The sequence below is a fragment of the Phyllostomus discolor genome, chromosome 14 (genome assembly GCF_004126475.2).
Source record: "Phyllostomus discolor isolate MPI-MPIP mPhyDis1 chromosome 14, mPhyDis1.pri.v3, whole genome shotgun sequence".
Taxonomy (NCBI): domain Eukaryota; kingdom Metazoa; phylum Chordata; class Mammalia; order Chiroptera; family Phyllostomidae; genus Phyllostomus; species Phyllostomus discolor.
The window spans coordinates 48,718,466-48,735,691 of NC_040916.2; the positions used below are offsets into that span (position 1 = coordinate 48,718,466).

General features: G+C 47.1%; 1 long non-coding RNA gene and 1 pseudogene across 1 annotated transcript; one reads left to right on the forward strand and one right to left on the reverse strand.

Moving 5' to 3' along the window:
* The first annotated feature begins 10,201 nt into the window (after window positions 1-10,201).
* LOC114489092 lies at window positions 10,202-10,467 on the forward strand (annotated as a pseudogene).
* Window positions 10,468-14,886: 4,419 nt separating this feature from the next.
* LOC118498190 lies at window positions 14,887-17,018 on the reverse strand. The gene is made up of 2 exons (XR_004900713.1): window positions 16,746-17,018; window positions 14,887-16,145 (listed from the first exon to the last, which is right to left on the reverse strand). It is a non-coding gene; the product is annotated as an uncharacterized LOC118498190 (long non-coding RNA).
* Between the last annotated feature and the right edge of the window lie 208 nt (window positions 17,019-17,226).

Below are 17,226 nucleotides of genomic sequence, written 5' to 3' on the forward strand. Positions count from 1 at the left end.
GAAGCACTTTTTAATACTGTGGCTATATAATTCCATTACAATTTTCTCCTTTTTCTTCCTTAAAATAGTTTATTAACTTGAAATTGTAAAACTTGAAAGATTGTTGAACAGGTTTTGTCATTAAATTTGAAATATGCATTCAATATCTAAATAAATAAATAAATAAATAAAATGGGCTGGATTTGCTGCAAGAAGGTGGCAGGAGAAGGAGGTTTTTTCTGACAGCCCAGTCCAGTCTGAACGAGTGCACTGCTTATCCCGCCCCAAACACCTGGAGGTTCTGCAGGAGCCCGGGGCTGGGAACCCAGCCCAAGCTCTCTGTCTGCAGGGTGAGCAGCCGGGGTGCCCCTAAGGGTGCCTGTAAGCAGGACTCCATATTATCTCCTTCGTTAGCTTATTAACCTGTACCTTCATTTGTTCATGGTTCCTCTAGGAGTACAGAGTGCATCTTAACTTGTCATCGTCTCTCTCCTCCAATGTCACTCCGCTGTACTCGGGGTGAGCCCTCGCTCCTGTTTCCCACCTCCCGGCCTGCATGCGGTTGTTGTCCTGCATTCTGTTTCTAAATGCCCTTTGAATCCCACACACATTATTATTTTTGCTTTAATCCCTCAACTCTCATTTAAAGAGAATTTTAAATAAGGAAAAAAGTCTTTTCTTTACCATTTTTGGTGCTCTGTATTCCTTTGTGTAGATGGAAATTTCCATCTGGTATCATTTTTCTTCTGCTTGAAGCACTTACAAAATTTTCTTAATGTGCAGGTTGGCTGGTGATGAATTCTTACAGCTTTTGAATGTCTGAAAGCATCTTTATTTCATCTTCAGTTTTAAAAGATATCTCCACTGAATTTTAGGTTGACAGTTTTTATCTTCTACTACCTTAAAGACATCTCTCCATGGTCTTGCATTGTTTCTGACGAGAAGCCTGTTCTCTTTTTTCTTTCCATAATGTTTTTACCTCTGGCTGCTCTGAAGATTTTCTCTTTGTCACTGGTGTTCAGCATGCAGTCTTCTTCCTATTTCATGTGCTTAGGGTTTGTTGAGCTTCTTTGTATATGAGTTTATAGTTTTCATCAAAATTAGAAAGTCTTTTCACTGTTATTTCTTCAAATGCTTTTCCGCCCCCCCTCGCCCACCTTTCTGAGTCTCTACACAGGTACATAGGCTGGTTGGTGTTATTCCACAGCTCACGGATTTCCCCTCCTCCTCTTCTTGTCTCTGTGTTGAATTTTGGATAGTTTCCATTGCTAAGTCCTCCAGTTCACCGATTTATCTGCACTGTCTAATCTGCTTTCAATTCCATCCCGTACACTTTCATCTCAAACATTGTCATTTCATCTCTAGAAGTTCAATTGGGGTCTTATTTTATACCTTTTACATCTATTCTTATCATGTTCGGGTGTTTCTTTATCTTCCTGAACATATGGAACATATTTAATAATAACTATTTTAAATCCTTTGTTTACTATCCTCTGTGTCATTTCTGGATCTGTTTTTTCTTTTTCTTTTTTAAAACATTTTTTAAAAGATTTTATTTATTTATTTTTAGAGAGGGAAGGGAGGGAGGGAGAAAGAGAGAGAGAGAGAAACATCAATGTGCAGTTGCTGGGGGCCATGGCCTGCAACCCAGGCATGTGCCCTGACTGGGAATCAAACCTGCGACACTTTGGTTTGCAGCCCACGCTCAATCCACTGAGCTATGCTAGCCAGGGCAAAACTTTTTTTTTATTGTTGTTCAAGTACAGTTGACTCCGTTTTCCCTCCAAGTTTTTGGGTTGTTTTGTTTTTGTTTTTTAATCTTCACCCAAGGACATGTTTATTGATTTTAAAGCAAAGGGAAGGGAGGGAGGAAGGAGGGAGAGAAACATCAACGTGAGAGAGAAACGTCTTTAGGTTGCCTCTCACACGGCCCAACTGGGGACGAAACCTGCAACCTAGGCATGTGTCCTGACTGGGAATCAAACCCGAGACCTTACGGTCTACTAGATTATGCTCCAACAAGCCAACCAGGGCTGGACCTGTTTTGATGATTGATTTTTCCCCCCTAATTTTGGGTTATACTTTCCCTCTTCTTTGCATGTGTGATAATTATCAGTAAGATGCCATGTAACACTAAACAAAAGTAAGGTTCTACTCCCTGCCACCACAAGAGCCAAACCTGTGATGCAGGTGCTGGTGCAAAAGGAAAGAGGCTTTACTCAGACGACACACGACCTGGGAGAGAGGTGGGCTCCCTTCTCAAAGACCATCTCCACCTTCCTGCTCAATCTCCAGGTTCTCATAAGGATAGGGAGGGGAGGCCTTTTTCCCTACCCAATTACCTTTCTAAAACCTTTGACCACTCGTTTTAAGAACCACCCCCTCCCCCATTTTGGCCAATGGGTGAGACTCCCCGGCGCTCCAACTGTTCACAGCAACAGCCAAACATTGTGAATTTTATGTTGTTAGATGCTGAATGTTAAAAAATTGCTTTGAACACTTTTGAGCCTTGTTCAGAGACAGTTAAGTTACTTGAGACCAGACTGATCCTTTTAAGACTTGAACCTTTTCAAAAAAATTAAAAAAATAAATAAAGACTTGATCCTTTTAAGTGCCAATTGGCAAGACAAAAAACAGCGTTTCACTTCGGGTAAATTTGGTCTGGCCACTGAGACAATGCACTTCGGAGGACACTGCTTGATGTCCGTGTTTCACCAGCATTCAGTCAGGAGACAGGAACCACATGGTGAGTTGAACAGGAGAAGTCTGGTCTACAGAGCTATGGACTGCAACAAGAGATTTGCCAGCAAGAAATAAACAAAACTTGGAGAACCTCTAGGAAGAGCAGATAGCAGGAGCAGCCACCACTTCCAGGGCTGAGACAGCGCTCCCAGGAACAGCCCTCCCCCAGCCGCGCCTGAGAAGCTGCCTGTGCTGCAGAAGCTGCGCGGGGAGAGAGCACACCAGAGTCCGGCAGGAAAACCCCTTCCTCCTGCCGTGCCTCTCCAGCCACCTCCACTGACAAAACTCAACGTTGTGCCCACCGGCAAAGGAAAAGTATTTAAAGGATTCATCTCCATTTTCACAGAGCAGGCAATGAAGAATCAATTTAGTGCTGAAAAGAAATCAATTAATAACTGGCACAAAACAGTGACTAGTAGGTCTTTCCACGCCAGCTGTGGGAACACAGAGTATCGCTGTCCCCAGCGGAGCCCTGAGGGTTGCCTCCTGCTTTCCTGTGGCTCTTCCCCGACGTGCACACACTTCTCAGCACACTTCTCAGCTGAAGACTTGAGGGGCATGCTCTGCAGGTACCCAGAGTTCCTTCCCTGTGCTGCTCTCCCCTCCCCAGTGACCTGCCTGGTGAACTGTCCACCTTGGCCACTCCCCTCACCGCCCACCCTCTCCCCCGCACCCCAGGCTCCTAGCTTCCTCCCCTCAACACTAGGAGATCCGGGGGCTCTCAGCCTGGTGTCCTTCTCTGCACTGCAGCCTGAAAATCTTCTTCAGGCAACAGCCTTGGGCAGTCACAGAGCTCACTCCATATGTTTCTTCTCTCTCAGGGATCCCTGCCTGTTGCCCATGTCCAAATATCATAGTTTCATATAGTCTGTTTTTTTAGTTGTTTGATACAGTAGGATAGAGGATGGTCCCTGTTACTCCATCACAGCCAGAACCAGAAGTTGGTCTATGATTTTGGGAGAGGCTTCCCTGCAAACCTGACACGTTGCCATTTCAGAAAGCCCTTATTGGGTCTTCTTCGGTCATTTACCTAACCTTCGTCAGCTGCGGTAACTAGCACAAGCATTCCTGTATGTCACATCCATAATATCCCTTGGTTCTAAAAGGGAGGCTTTATGTTGAAATGTATAAGCCATCCTCTTTAATTGTATGTAATTTTGTTTTATCACAGTAATGTATTATGTAGTTTAAGAAGTCAGATAGGACCAAACAGCTTTTGTGAAAAATGACAGCCCCTGCCACAGCCCTCCCCAACTCCCCATCCACCCTGGTTCGCAGGGGCGCCCACCCTCACACTTTCTAGTTGCTTCTTCTGATATTGGTCTTCCTATTTCTAAATAATCTTATGTCACTGGCACTGCTGTTTTTACCTTTTTTTTTCTTTCTAATTTTAGACTTTATCTATTGCTGTCTTCCAATGGCAGGTGAGGATTTAGTTCTCCCTGTCCTGCCTCTCAATGCATGAACACACGCTTCACTCTACGTTCCTAGTACAGTTAAATCCAAAAGTTTAAATCAATGCTTAACATTTAGACTGTTAAGAAACTGTTAGTGTCACAGGTTCGATTCCCAGTCAGGGCACATGCCTGGGTTGCAGGCCATAACCCCCAGCAACCACACATTGATGTTTCTCTCTCTCTCTCTATCTCCCTCCCTTCCCTCTCTAAAAATAAATAAATAAAATCTTTTAAAAAATCATATTAAAAAAAGAAACTGTTAACAATTATTCACAATTGAGTCATATAATATAGTATGATCCATTCTATTTCTTCAAAAACTTACTTATTTTTTTAAAGATTTTATTTATTTATTTAGATTTATTTATTTATTTTTAGAGAGAAGTGAAGGGAGGGAGAGAAACATCAATGTGTGGTTGCCTCTCATGTGTCCCCTACTGGGAGCCTGGCCTGCAACCCAGGCTTGTGCCCTGACTGGGAATCGAACCGGCAATCATTTGCTTTGCAGGCCCACACCCAATCCACTGAGCCACAGCAGCCAGGGCTATTTACTTACTTATTTTAGAGAGGGGAAGAGAGGGAGAAAGAGGAGAAGAGAAACATCAATGTGTGGTTGCTACTAGTACACCCTCTACTGGGACTTGGCCCGCAACTCAGGCATGTACCCTGACTAGGAATTGAACCAGTGACCCTTTGATTCACAGGCCAGCAATCAACCACTGAGCCACACCAGCCAGGGATCTTCAAAAACTTTCTATTTTCCTTGTAGTTAATAATTATCTGGAAAGGCCAACAACTCAGTAGAAAAATGGCCTAAGAACACAAACATTTCACAGAAAAGAAACACGCATTGCTTTTTAATTTTTAAAAAATGCTCAATCTCACACAAAAGACAAATGAAAATTAAAACTACATTAAGCCAGAGCTGATGTGGCTCAGTGGATTGAGTACCAGCCTGTCAACCAAAAGGTCGCCGGTTCAATTCCCAGTCAAGGCATATGCCTGGGTTGCAGTCCAGGTCCCCAGTATGGGGCACGCGAGGGGCAACCACACATTGATGTTTCTCTCCCTCTCTTTCTCCTTCCCTTCCCCTCCCTCTAAAATAAATAAATAAATAATAAAACAAAATTTTAAAAAACTACATTAGGCCTGGCCCTGACCAGCCCTGACTGATGTGGCTCACTGGTTGGGTGCCATCCCTAGAAGGAAAAGTCACTGGTTCAATTCCCAGTCGGGGCACATGCCTGGGTTGCAGGTCAGTCTCGGCTGGGGCATGTTCTAGAGGAAACCAATCCATGTTTCTTTCTCACACCGATGTTTCTCTCCCTCTCTTTTTGCCCATCTCCCTCTCTCTAAAAATAAATAAATAAAATGTTTTAAAAACTACATTAAGGTAGGATTTTACCCTTATCAGCGAGGCCAAATTCCAAGTTTACAACCCAGTCTGTTGAGGCTTCAGGGAAAAGGCGTTTTCACATATTTTGCCAGTGAGAAGAGGGAGACTCGGAGATATCAGTCAAAGTTGCAAATGAATTTACCCTTTAACCCGGCAATCTCACTTCTGAGAACTTGTCCTGCAGCCGTATCTGCACACATTTGGAATGAGCTTATATTCGGTTGTTGTCCGCACAGTGGGGACTAAGCCACTAGACAAAGGAATGAGGAAGTTCTCTGCGGAAAGAGCTCAGGGTACAAGGTAAAGTGGAAACAGCAAAGTGTAGAAAAACATGTATAGAACGCAAGGAAAGTAAGAGAGTATATTCATATTTAATTGTACCTTATTAAAACACACTGTGAAAGAATGGTATGAAATGTAGTTAATACTACTGAACTGTGTACTTACAAATGGTTTTGGCCCCGGCCAGCGTGGCTCGGTTGGTTGGGGTGTTGTCCCCTTCGTTGAAAGGTTGCGGGCACACACCCAGGCGGGTTGGATCCCCGGTCAGGGCGCTGTGGGAGGCTATCAGTCAGTGTTTCTCTCTCACATCGATTTTTTTTCTCTGTCTCTCCCCCTTCCTCTCTCTCTGAAAAACAATGATAAAAATGTCTTTGGGTGAGGATTCTTGAAACAAGGTTTCGATGGTAAATCTTATGTTATGCTGTGTGTTTTTAGCACAATTGAAAAAAGCAGACGGAAGCATCCATGAGAAGCTAACCTAATGCTTGCCTGCCTGGGAGGAGATTGGGAACATGGAGTCAGTCATTTGGCTTTTTATCTCATTTTGATTTTTCAACCATGTGAACTTATTACCTATTCAAAAATGAATTTCAATGTAAAATATCCCTGAGTTCTTTTATTTCTTTATTTTCTTTTTCTTATTGCTAATTTATCCCTAAAACTCTCAGATCAACCCTTCCTCTCGACGCGGTCAAACACACCAGGTAGTGCAGAAGTGCCCTGGTCCTTGCAGACGCCCTTCCTGGGGGCTTCACGCCTCCGCCCGAATCCCCCTTGCTGGGTCTTTAGTTTGGGCGCAGAGCTGCCGCCTCCGAGCTTCCTTTCATGTACAGTCTGGGAATTCCCTCCCCCCCTTCCTGTGTTAGAGCCTGTTTCCTGGACCCTGCATTTCATTTTTTGTGGGTGTGTTTACTTCTCCTTTTGTGGACATACTTCCAAGAGCTCTCTGAAAAACATCGCACGGGAAGGAAATGTTTTGTGTCGTTGAATGACTCAAAGTATTCTTTATCCTCGCCCCATTCTTCACTGCTAGTTTGGCTGGGGGTGTCATTTTAGGTTAGAAACATTTTCCCTCGGGATTTTGAGGCCTCCTTATTTCCCAAGGTCGTCTAGCTTCTGCTATCGCTCTTGAGAAATCTAAGACTCAGCTGATGCCTGATCCTTTGTCTAAATGCAAATCTCTATCACTCTCAGTCTAAAATTTCCACTCTTAGAACATTTCTTGTATCAGTTGCCATTTTCTTCTACCCCCTGCATTATTCCTATTTTCTTGTGATTTCTTTTTCTCTGTGTGCTTTAGCTCTGTCTTTTTCCTATTGGGGGCTCCTCCAAATTCCTGCTGGTCCTTGGCTATCCATTCTTGTTCCAACACAAGGCACAAACACTGTTGGGTAACTGTATGTACAAGTCGGGTCTGTGATTGCACCACACTGGAAATTCCAGATACTAGCTCTTCAAGACAAAGGCCTATGTCAGTCTCGTTTACAGACAGAGTCTGAGCACCGAGAACATTGTCTGGCACATAGCAGGTGCTTAACAAATATTTGTGGAAGGACAGGAGGGAGATAAAGATGGAAGGAGCGAAGGATGGAAGGGAGACATATGAGGACATCTAGGGGCTTTCTCATCTTTTCGAAATGTCGGCCTTTTCGCTGGAATCATTCTCCGGGACATTTGCCAGAATAGTCTTCTAATCTTGTTCCTGGGAGTGCAACCTTGGCTTTCAGGAAGTAAGCAGGAAAAGGGGCCGGGGTCTCACTACTCAGCATGCACGTTGTTATTTCTACCCATACACTCCTTTTACCTATTTTGTTTGGTTTTCCTGAGGCTGGATCATGCCCTTCCTATTTTACAGTCCTGTTACATGCCTGGCACCGTTCTCTAGAGTAGAGAACAAAGTCCACGTTCCATGAAGCTTACAATCTACAGAGGAGAAACAAAATAGAATATATCTTGAAACACATACTAGATATACAGATAACTATGCATATATGTGTATATATGGATATGGATATGTGTATATATACATAAATGTCAGGTAGTGACAAGAGCTATGAGGAAAACTAAAGCAAAATAAGCCGATGAAGGGATACAAGAGCACATGTGTGTGCTTGCTCATACAAGCTTGTACGTGCTACAGTCATCAGACATGACTTCTCGACAGAGCGGACATTTGAATGAGTCAAGTGTATGTCTTGGGGAAGACTTTTCAGTCTGATGTTTGAAGTGCAAATTTCCCGAGACAGGAGTATAGTTGGGAGGTCAAGGAGGATCAAGAAGGCTAATGGCTAGAGAATGGTGAGTAAGAAGAAAATGACGTGAGGTCAGGTGGGGGAGGGAGAGAAGGGCCAGACCCTGTGGGGCCTGGAAGACCCCAGTCAGCCCCTGAACTTCACTGGAAATGTGACTGGGAGTTATTGGAAGATTTAGCCAGAGGATCTCAGGATAAAATTTACATTAAAAAGGATCTCTTGGCTGCTGTGTAAAAATAGGGTTATAGGGGTATCAGTGGGAGCTAGAAGACCTGAGGGTCCTGCCTCAGTCCAGGCGAGAGGAAGGGCAGCCCAGGTGGTAGAGGTGGAAGTGGACAGCGGGACTCGGAACGAGGCTTGGATGCTGGCTCAGAGAAAAGACAGTCAAGTAACCAGGATGAGTCCTGTTTGTCTGGTGGTTTTTGGATCAACCCTATAGCTGCATCTTTGGGTTGGCTGCACAAATTCACTTAGATATCCCCTTAATGCCTCCTCTTCTTCTGTTTGTAGCATCACCATTCTTTCTGTGCAGCTTTAGACGGTCCCGCCTTTACTGCCGTCTTGGCATCCGGCCAATGCCACATCACAGCGCCTCTTCCTCTCCAGGGTCTCTCTCAGTCAGCCTTTCTTTCTCTCGCTCACCCCAGCACTTAGCTGAAACCAGTGTAGCACTAAGGCTTCCTGCTTTGTTCTTCTTCAGGCCTGGAACACGGACTTCTCTCTAAACTATTAAAATATCCTGGACACCTGTCTTCTGGTTCCAAACTTTTTTTACATATCAGAATAAACTTTCAAAAGTACCACATGTATAATCATTTTTCAAGACATACCTGTATCAAATCATTGTGTTGTGTACCTTAAACTAATACAACGTCACATGAAAATTTAAGGGTCTGCCCTGGCTGGTGTGGCTCGGTGGATTGACTAAAGACTCCCTTCTCCAGGTTTGACTGATTTTCTAGAGGTGTTCACAGAACTCAGAGAAACATTCTATTTACTAGATTATCTGTTTCTCTCTTTTTAAAGATTTTATTTGTTTATTAACCACCGATTTCTAATAAAAGAATACAACTGAGGAACAGCCAGATGGAAGGGACGCATAGGGCAAGATGGGGAGAAAGGGCATGGGGCGTCAGTGACTTCTCTGGGCAGGCCGCTGTCCCCGAACCTTCATGTGTTTGCCAACCCTGATGCTCTCTGAGCCCCGTCCCCAGGGATGACTCCTGTTTTGATTTGGGTAATGAAGGGGTGCATTTTCCAAGGTGGGGGACACTGGGGAGGAGTGGTCTGGGTGGAAATCCCAAGTGCATTCTGGCAAGGTTGAGCATGGGATGCGGATCAGAGGCCCTGGCAGAGATGCCTGTTGGACAGTGGATCCGCGAGTGTGCAGACGAGGGCAGCACCTGGGCTCGATGTTGACCTGTGAGCCCTGGAGAGCCTGTGGGTGGTGCTCACAGCAGGGAGCTTCCTGAGGTCTCAGGGAGTCAGTGCACTCAAGGCAGTGGGGGTGTCCTGTGAGTAAATGGGCTGGGGAGGTAGAGGAGCACACACCCACTGGGAGGCGCAGGGGCCGCGAAGGCGAGCACGCAGCGGGGGCGCCGGACTCCCTGGAGGTGGCAGTGGGCAGGAGTGTGGTTGCTTAGTTTCTGGGCGTGCAGGAAAGACACGGGGGGGGGGGGGGGGGGCTTAGCTGCCCTAGGGGCCTCTTCCCCAATCCCATCCCCATTTCTAGTGGCTACATCCTTCCTCGAGAGAAGCCTTATCTTCCAAAATCCCAAGCCTTCCCTAGGCTCTGGGGAGCCAACAGGCTGCCTTTCGGCAAGACTTCAGTCTGCAGGCACCCCACCTAGAGCTTCTTCCTCGCTCAAAAAAATCAGTTGAGCCCTGGCTGGTGCAGCTCAGTGGACTGAGCACCAAAAGCCTGCTGCTTCGATTCTGGTCAGGGCACACGCCGGGACTGCGGGCTCAGTCCCCAGCCAGGGTGGGGGGACACGTGAGAGGTGACGGAGCACACACTGATGTGTCGCTCCCTCCCTTGCCCTCTCTCTAACAATAGCTGCAGATGGAATTGGAACCTCAGCTTCAGCGTGACCATGTTTCTCCAGCATTACCGCAGCGAACAGGGAGACGGGATCTAAACTCTGAAGGAGTCTGGCCCTCTGGGACCGCAGCCCGCTCAGTTCTCCCCAACGACAAGCCCTCTAGACACGGAATCACCGTCAAGAAACATTTCACGGTGCTGATGACCCAGCAGCCGCGCCCGTACTCTCAGGGCCCTTTAAATTTCACATCTTTCCTGCCACCTGCGACCCCTCGGAGACCTTCCGGAACCAAACTCTTCACTGCGTGTGAGCCTTGAAGCCTCCGGCCACCGTGCCTTTTGGAATCTGGTGCCGTCATCGCCTTTGATCGTGCGTGTGCGAGGCAATCAGGGCAACCTCGCCTTAGAGTTTGAATCTGTTTTTTATATTTGACTCAGTCAGGTTATTAAAATGATTTGAAAGAGCAATAAATAAAGAAATAAATAAGACCTTACAAAAATCAGTTGCTGCTCTTTTACCTCCTGTCCAGCTTCCAAAACATGTTAAATTTTTCATGTGATGTGGGCTCTTCTCCTACCCTTGGGGAAGCTATATTATTATATAATGATTCACAGGCATTTTAATGTGGTTTTGAGAAATAGACTTTTGTGATTAACCCCTTATGTTTCCCCAAGTCTTTTGAAGGACAAGATCAAGTATTACCATGGAACGAGCTAAGGATTCAAAGTCAGACAGACCTGAGTTCAAGTCCCTGCTCCACCATTTACAGGTTTGGGAACCTGGAAAGGCTTCTAACTCCCACTCTGTGCCCACTGTGGGTTGGAGAGGACGCCTGCTACTTTGTCATGAGGAGAAGAGTCTGGTGCCTGCGTACTGCCCACCCTCTTTTAAAGCCAACCCCCTAGAGCACATATAAATTGGAATAGGGGTGGAAACAGACAAGAGGAGGCCCTGACTAGTGTGGCTCAGTTGGTTCGGTGTTGTTCTGTAAAGCAAAAGGTCTCTGGTTCAATTCCCAGTCAGGGCACATGCCTCGGTTGTGGGTTTGGTCCCAGCTGATTGATGTTTCTCTCCCACATTACTGTTTCTCTCCCTCTCTTTCTCTCTCCCTTTTCCTCTCTCTATATTTAAAAAAAAAACACACACACGCACAGACAAAAGGAGGATGAGAAGAAAAGAGCCAGCCAGCTGTCAGAGACAAGGCCTACCCTCTGGCTCAGGTGCATTCCCAGCAATACCCATTCCTTCTCATCACGGTCACTTCTTCCTGCCCGGGAACCAAACATGCTCCACAAGAGCAGTTGTCTAACTCGGAAGCACAAGCAAAGCAGTGATATTAACATGATAATTGAGGTCCAAACAACAGAAGGAGCTGCATTTCCATTTAGTGACCATAAACCTATGCTGCCCCCACCCCACGCCCAGGTCCTCTGCACCCGGGGGGGAGAACGTCCGCGGAGACGGACATCGGAAATAACCCCTTGGATATGCCTAACACCTCCTCGGAGAAGGACCACAGCTTCTTTCGGCTGATTTCCAAACTCAAAGCAAAACAAAGCCATAGAAGTATGGATGTGTTTGGTCTAGGCCCGCCCGCCTCTGTGCCACACACTGTACACGCACGCTGCGACCCACACCACGCCAGGTCACGGGCCGGGTCAGAGAGGACTGTGCTGAGGGGCGGGTTTCACAGTACCTCCAGCCCCAACGCTAGAGTTATCCACACATGCAGGCAACCAGCACCTTGGAAATCACGCCTTTGTCAAATGTTTAGGACTCAGGAAACGTAGTCCCCAAGTCAGCTTCAATAGTGGTGCTGCAACTGTGGAACATCACTCTCCAGAACAGAAAACCCACGCACAGGCCGCTGTGGGCGGGGCGCTGGCAGAGGCCCGAGGCGCCGGACTGGGTCCCCGCCGACCCCCAGCAGCAGCCTGTGGCTCAGAGGTCATCTTGAACACTTGAGCCTGGAGCATGCCGCTGTGTACCGGCTGGGTGACACCGACCCTCCTTGGGCTTCCATGAGGAAACTAATTTCAGCCTTGTGGTGCTACAGTACAGGTTATTAACCTGTATACAGGACAGGTTGTATAAAGCTCCTACGTGCCTCGTACTCATACAAATGGTTACTGTTACTATTAATAATAAGTAAAAGTGGCTCTGTTTCCTGGATGTGGAATAAGTGCCAAAGTCAGGAAGGGCTACAGGAGGTCAGAGGGTGGCACTACTACTGAGTTGACTGGGGAGGCTTCCAGGAGGAACAACTTGACAGAGAGTTGTCAGATAAACTACAGAACTCCCTGTTGAATTTGACTTTCAGATAAACAGTAAATACTTTTTTAGTATAAGTATTGTATGTCCTAAACATTGGGTAGGAGGTACTCATATTAAAAAGGTATCCATTGTTGAGCTGAAATTCAGATTCAACTGAGCATGACTTATTTTTATTTGCTAAATCCAGTAAGCCTAAACTTGGAGACAGGGCGACATAGAGGGCTGGGAGCAGCGGGTGGGGAAACACCCCAGGCCAAGCGGAAGAGCTAACCTGCGCGTGCGCACACTTCTGCCAGACCCTGTGCTGAGCACTTTGCAAGACCACCGCGACCCCTGTACGGCGTGTGTTACTCCTCACGCTGTGCTTCACAGTTGAGGGAACTCAGCCTCCGACTCAAGCCCACTACTGACTGGCATCTTAACCCCTGGTCTACCCCACCACTACGCACCTGTTTTTTCCCCAGCACCTCATCCTGCTTGGGGCACAGGGAGCCGGAGGAAAAGGCTCAAGTACCCACATTTATGCGAGAGCCCACCCCAGGCTCTATGCCGACACAGCCTCACTATTTCACCCCAAAGATCTATTGTTTTTGTGTGTGTGTGACTGTTTTTGTTCTCACCTGAGGACATTTTCATTTGCTTTTTTTTTTTCTTTTTAAAGAGAGAGAAAGGCAGAAAGGAAGGGAGAGAGAGAAACATCGCTGTGAGAGGCACGTGGGCTGGTTGCCTCCACATACACCCAGGGCTAGGGATCATTCACGTCTGTCTGGGCCGGGGATGAACCCGCAACCTAGGTTTGTGCCCTGACAGGGACTCGAACCTGCAACCTTTTGGTTACAGGACAATGCTCCAACCACTGAACCACACCAGCCAGGGTGTGAGTGACTTCTTTTTAAGAGCTTAACACAATAGCTAGACTCTTAGATTGCCCTACCCTTTAACATTCCCATTATATAGGCTGCATTTTGGACACCTTTGAATTATTCATATGAATCAAGTGGTCCTTCCAGGCCCAGTTTTGAGTTCTGAAATATCCACTCTGGAATGCACCACAGGGAACAGCACCCAGTTATTGGGGTGTCACCATCCTCCCCCAATCAAGTGTGAGGGATTTTCATAATAAACTCTAGTTTCCCACAGATTATCTTGCCCCCCCACCAAATGCTACCCCAAACAAAAGATTTCCTAACAAGACAGACATTATGTCTATTGTGTATATATCAGAACTGAATAAAATAAAATCACATTTTCTTCAAATTATATCTTCAATTTTATTAATTCCAAATTCAGTGCAATTATGCCAACGCTCTAAATGAGGCAAAGTTCAAAAACTGAAATAAAAAAATGTCCAAATGTATGATGGCTTTTACCAAATTAGGTCTGTGCCAGTGCAGGATCTTCATTGTCCGCAAAGTAATCCTCTTAAAAAAGTTTCATTCAGCAAACATTGCCCGAGAGCCCACTCCGGGCAGAGCTGCAGGGAAGACCCTGACAGCCCCAATACAGTCCTCAAAGGACGTGTGACAGGGAAGGGACACACATTCAGCTAAATTTCAGAAGAGAAAACAAAGCAAACACTGTAAAAGACAAAATGCCACCAGGGGGTTTAGCGGTGGTGATGCCGAGGAGCTGACAGGAATCAGGGGCAAGAAAAGGAGTCTGTTGTCGCTCAGGGTGTGTGTTCCAGTGTTGGAATGTGAAATGTCTTTTACAAAGTAAACATCATAAAAGACAAAATGTCCCAGAGAGGGAGTGATTAATTTGCACTGCGGGGAGGTGGTACGGAGCCAGCGGGATGGATGACTAGGACTTGGACAGCTGGCGAAAGCCTCCCCAGCGGAGGGAAGCGCTTGAGCAGAGATAGAAGGCCAGGATGTGCGGGAGGACTAATAACCACCATCGAACTCTGCAAAACGAAAACTGTGATATTCTAAGTATTATGTTGTCAAATGTTATCGCGCCTACTTGCTTCAGAAGTAAAAATCACATACCTGCATTATTGCCCCTACAGGCCTTTAACTAATGATTTATAAGTGTAGTGGTTTTTTAAAAGATGCTGATATCACAGACTAAACCTCCCTCCCAAGTCCCGGGGCCCTTTACAACGCATTCCAACGCTGGAACACACACCCTGAGCCACAACACACTCCTTCTCTCGCCCCTGATTCTCGCCGGCTCCTCGGCGTCCCCACCTCCACCGCCCTCGTTAATGCACGCTCCAGGCCACACATGCACACGTGTTACCAGCTCCCCGTCCACAGTGCCAGACAGGAAACACATTTGCAGGATTTTAAACAATTTTAAAATGTGCCTTCAAATTTTACAACTTGCTTTACTTGCCCGAGGGAGGGACCAAGCCCTTTGTGTAAATATCACCCGAACAGGCCTGCTCCCCATCCCACGCGGCTCTGGGGTCCTGGCTTTTCTATGCGCGGCCAGGGTGGGTTTGGGGGTTTTGTTTATTTTGATTTTTTTTTTCATTTCATCTGTGTCTTCTGTGGTCACGGGCTGTTTCAGTCGGGTTTATTCCGTGCGCACTCCAAGTAGCCCGTGGAGAGGAGTGTTCCTTGCTCCCCAGAGCACCAGCCTCGCAGGTCGCTCAGGACAGAACCCTGCATCAGGCTCCAGGTGCACCTGTGAGAAAACACCTCAAGGACATAGTTTTCTGGCCATGAACCCAACAGCTCCAAGAATCAGAGCAACTGTGGGCAAAGGAAAGGCCTTCTCTTCCTAGCAGGGACTGGGACGCACAAAGGTGCTAAGATGGACCTGCCGCAGTGCCCCAGCCCTTGTCCCAGTGCCCTTTCCCCAGGGGGCCTTCCGGGTGTCTGTGAGGAAAAGGAGGAGAGAGTTGTGTTGAAACCTGAGCCTGGAGAGGGATGGGAACCAGGCCGAGAAAGGAAGTCCTGGTCGTGTCCCTGACAGTTACCCTGGGGCAAAAGCCACACAACCGGTTTTGATAAGGACTTTGGAGCCTCAGGGCCTGATTCTGGGCCTTTGGTGACTGAGCCCAGCTCAACCTGCCTCTCCTCTTCCCAGGGGCCCTGTTCCATAGGTTCTGGGAATGTGGCAGCTGCCTCGCCATTGTCCTTGGCTGCCCTCATCTGCAGCAGGGCTGGTCTCTCACTTTGCCCAAGATTTCTGCAGAGGGACTGGCCAGGCTGACGCAGGACCCTTACTAAGAGTCTAACGATGTATGTACACTGGGGTTGAAACTCATCAAGCGGCCAGGAAGGGACACCTTATAGGACCTCCTGGCTGGAGGGGCTGAGGAAGCTCCCAAATGGCTCCATGGCAAAGTCCTCATCCTCAGAGAGGACTAGAAATCCCACTACTGTACAGGAAGGTGCAACGTGCAAATCCACATGCAATCAAGCCCCAAGGAAGACTGTCGGGCCTCACAGATACAAGCAGCAGTGAATGAAAATGGAAGAGCTGACACACCAAACCATCACATGTGGAAACACAAGCGGTCTCACTCGGGAACCCCCAACAGAGGTGACAGAAGGGGAGAGGGAGGTTCGTGCTGCCACACCTACCAACAGAAGAGTGCCACACCCAGCAGAGCACTCGGTGACATGCCATGAGTGGTCCACTGAAATGTCCTAGGGGGACCATCAGCAATGTTTGAGGGGGACTTCATAGGGGCCTGGAGATCTATGTCAGCAGGTAGGAGCAGGAGCCAGTTGAACAGGAATTCATTACTGTCACTGTGAGCGCTCTGCAATAAAAATCATAATAATTACAATCATAATAGCTAATCCCAAGGTCTTTCCATGTGCCAGATGCAGCAGCTTTTCTAAGTACTTTACATACATTATCTCATTTCATCCTCACCGTGATCCTTTAGGTGGGAGCTATCATTATCATCCTCGTTTCACAAATGAGAAAGCCGAGGCCCAACATCACATCCTAGCAAGTGAGAGGACTGGACCTGGAACCCCTGCAGTCTGTTTCTGAAGCCCAAGCCCTCAGCCAGGGGGCAGCAGGCGGCCTGGGAACAGGTTCTTCCGACTTCCTTTCACCACCTCTCAGACCTCCCCACCTCGCTACCTGCCCCTCTCTGAGATCAGTTGCACCCCTTCAATAAGGCGGACTCCTAGCCTTTTGTTTGAACCCTACCTGCCTCCACACCTTCCTTCTGGGGCCTATTTCTCAGTTTCCCAAGGCATCTCCAGCCTCTCTCCAATGGGCCTCTCCCTTTTATCTACAACTAGGCCCAGATTTTGTCATTCAAAAAAAAAGGGGGGGGAGGGGCTTTCCCTCCATTCTAAACCTTCTCAAGCTACCAATGTCTCCTGGCTGACATGTGCTTGTTTACTTGTCCATCTTCCTTTTCCCCTTCCGGAGACAAAAACCCAGTTTTCCTTGAGAACCCCTCATTCTCAGTCCACCTCCCAGGTCTGGTCTCCTGAGCCCGGCCAGTCCCGGTCCAGTGGCCTGAGGCCCCAGGCATGGCTTTGGGAATGGGCGTGTAGCCCATGGTAGGGCAATGAGAGTCCTCTTCAGAATCTTGCTGAAGCAATGGAGGTATTTTCCTCCTTCCAGGGTGACAAAGGTGACAGAACACCACCTGAAGACTTTCTGAAAAAATGTTGACATTAAAAACATCCAAACCTGTAGATAATGTTTATAGGAGTTTATTTGAGCCAAACTGATGACATATGCCAGGGAGCAAGATCTCAAATACTCTAGAAAGTAACAGTTGCGTAGCTTCTTTTATGCATTTGAAATTAAGGAGGTGATGTTACACGGAGGTGGGAGAAAGTGAGGTGGAGATTGGATTACACAATAGTTTACAA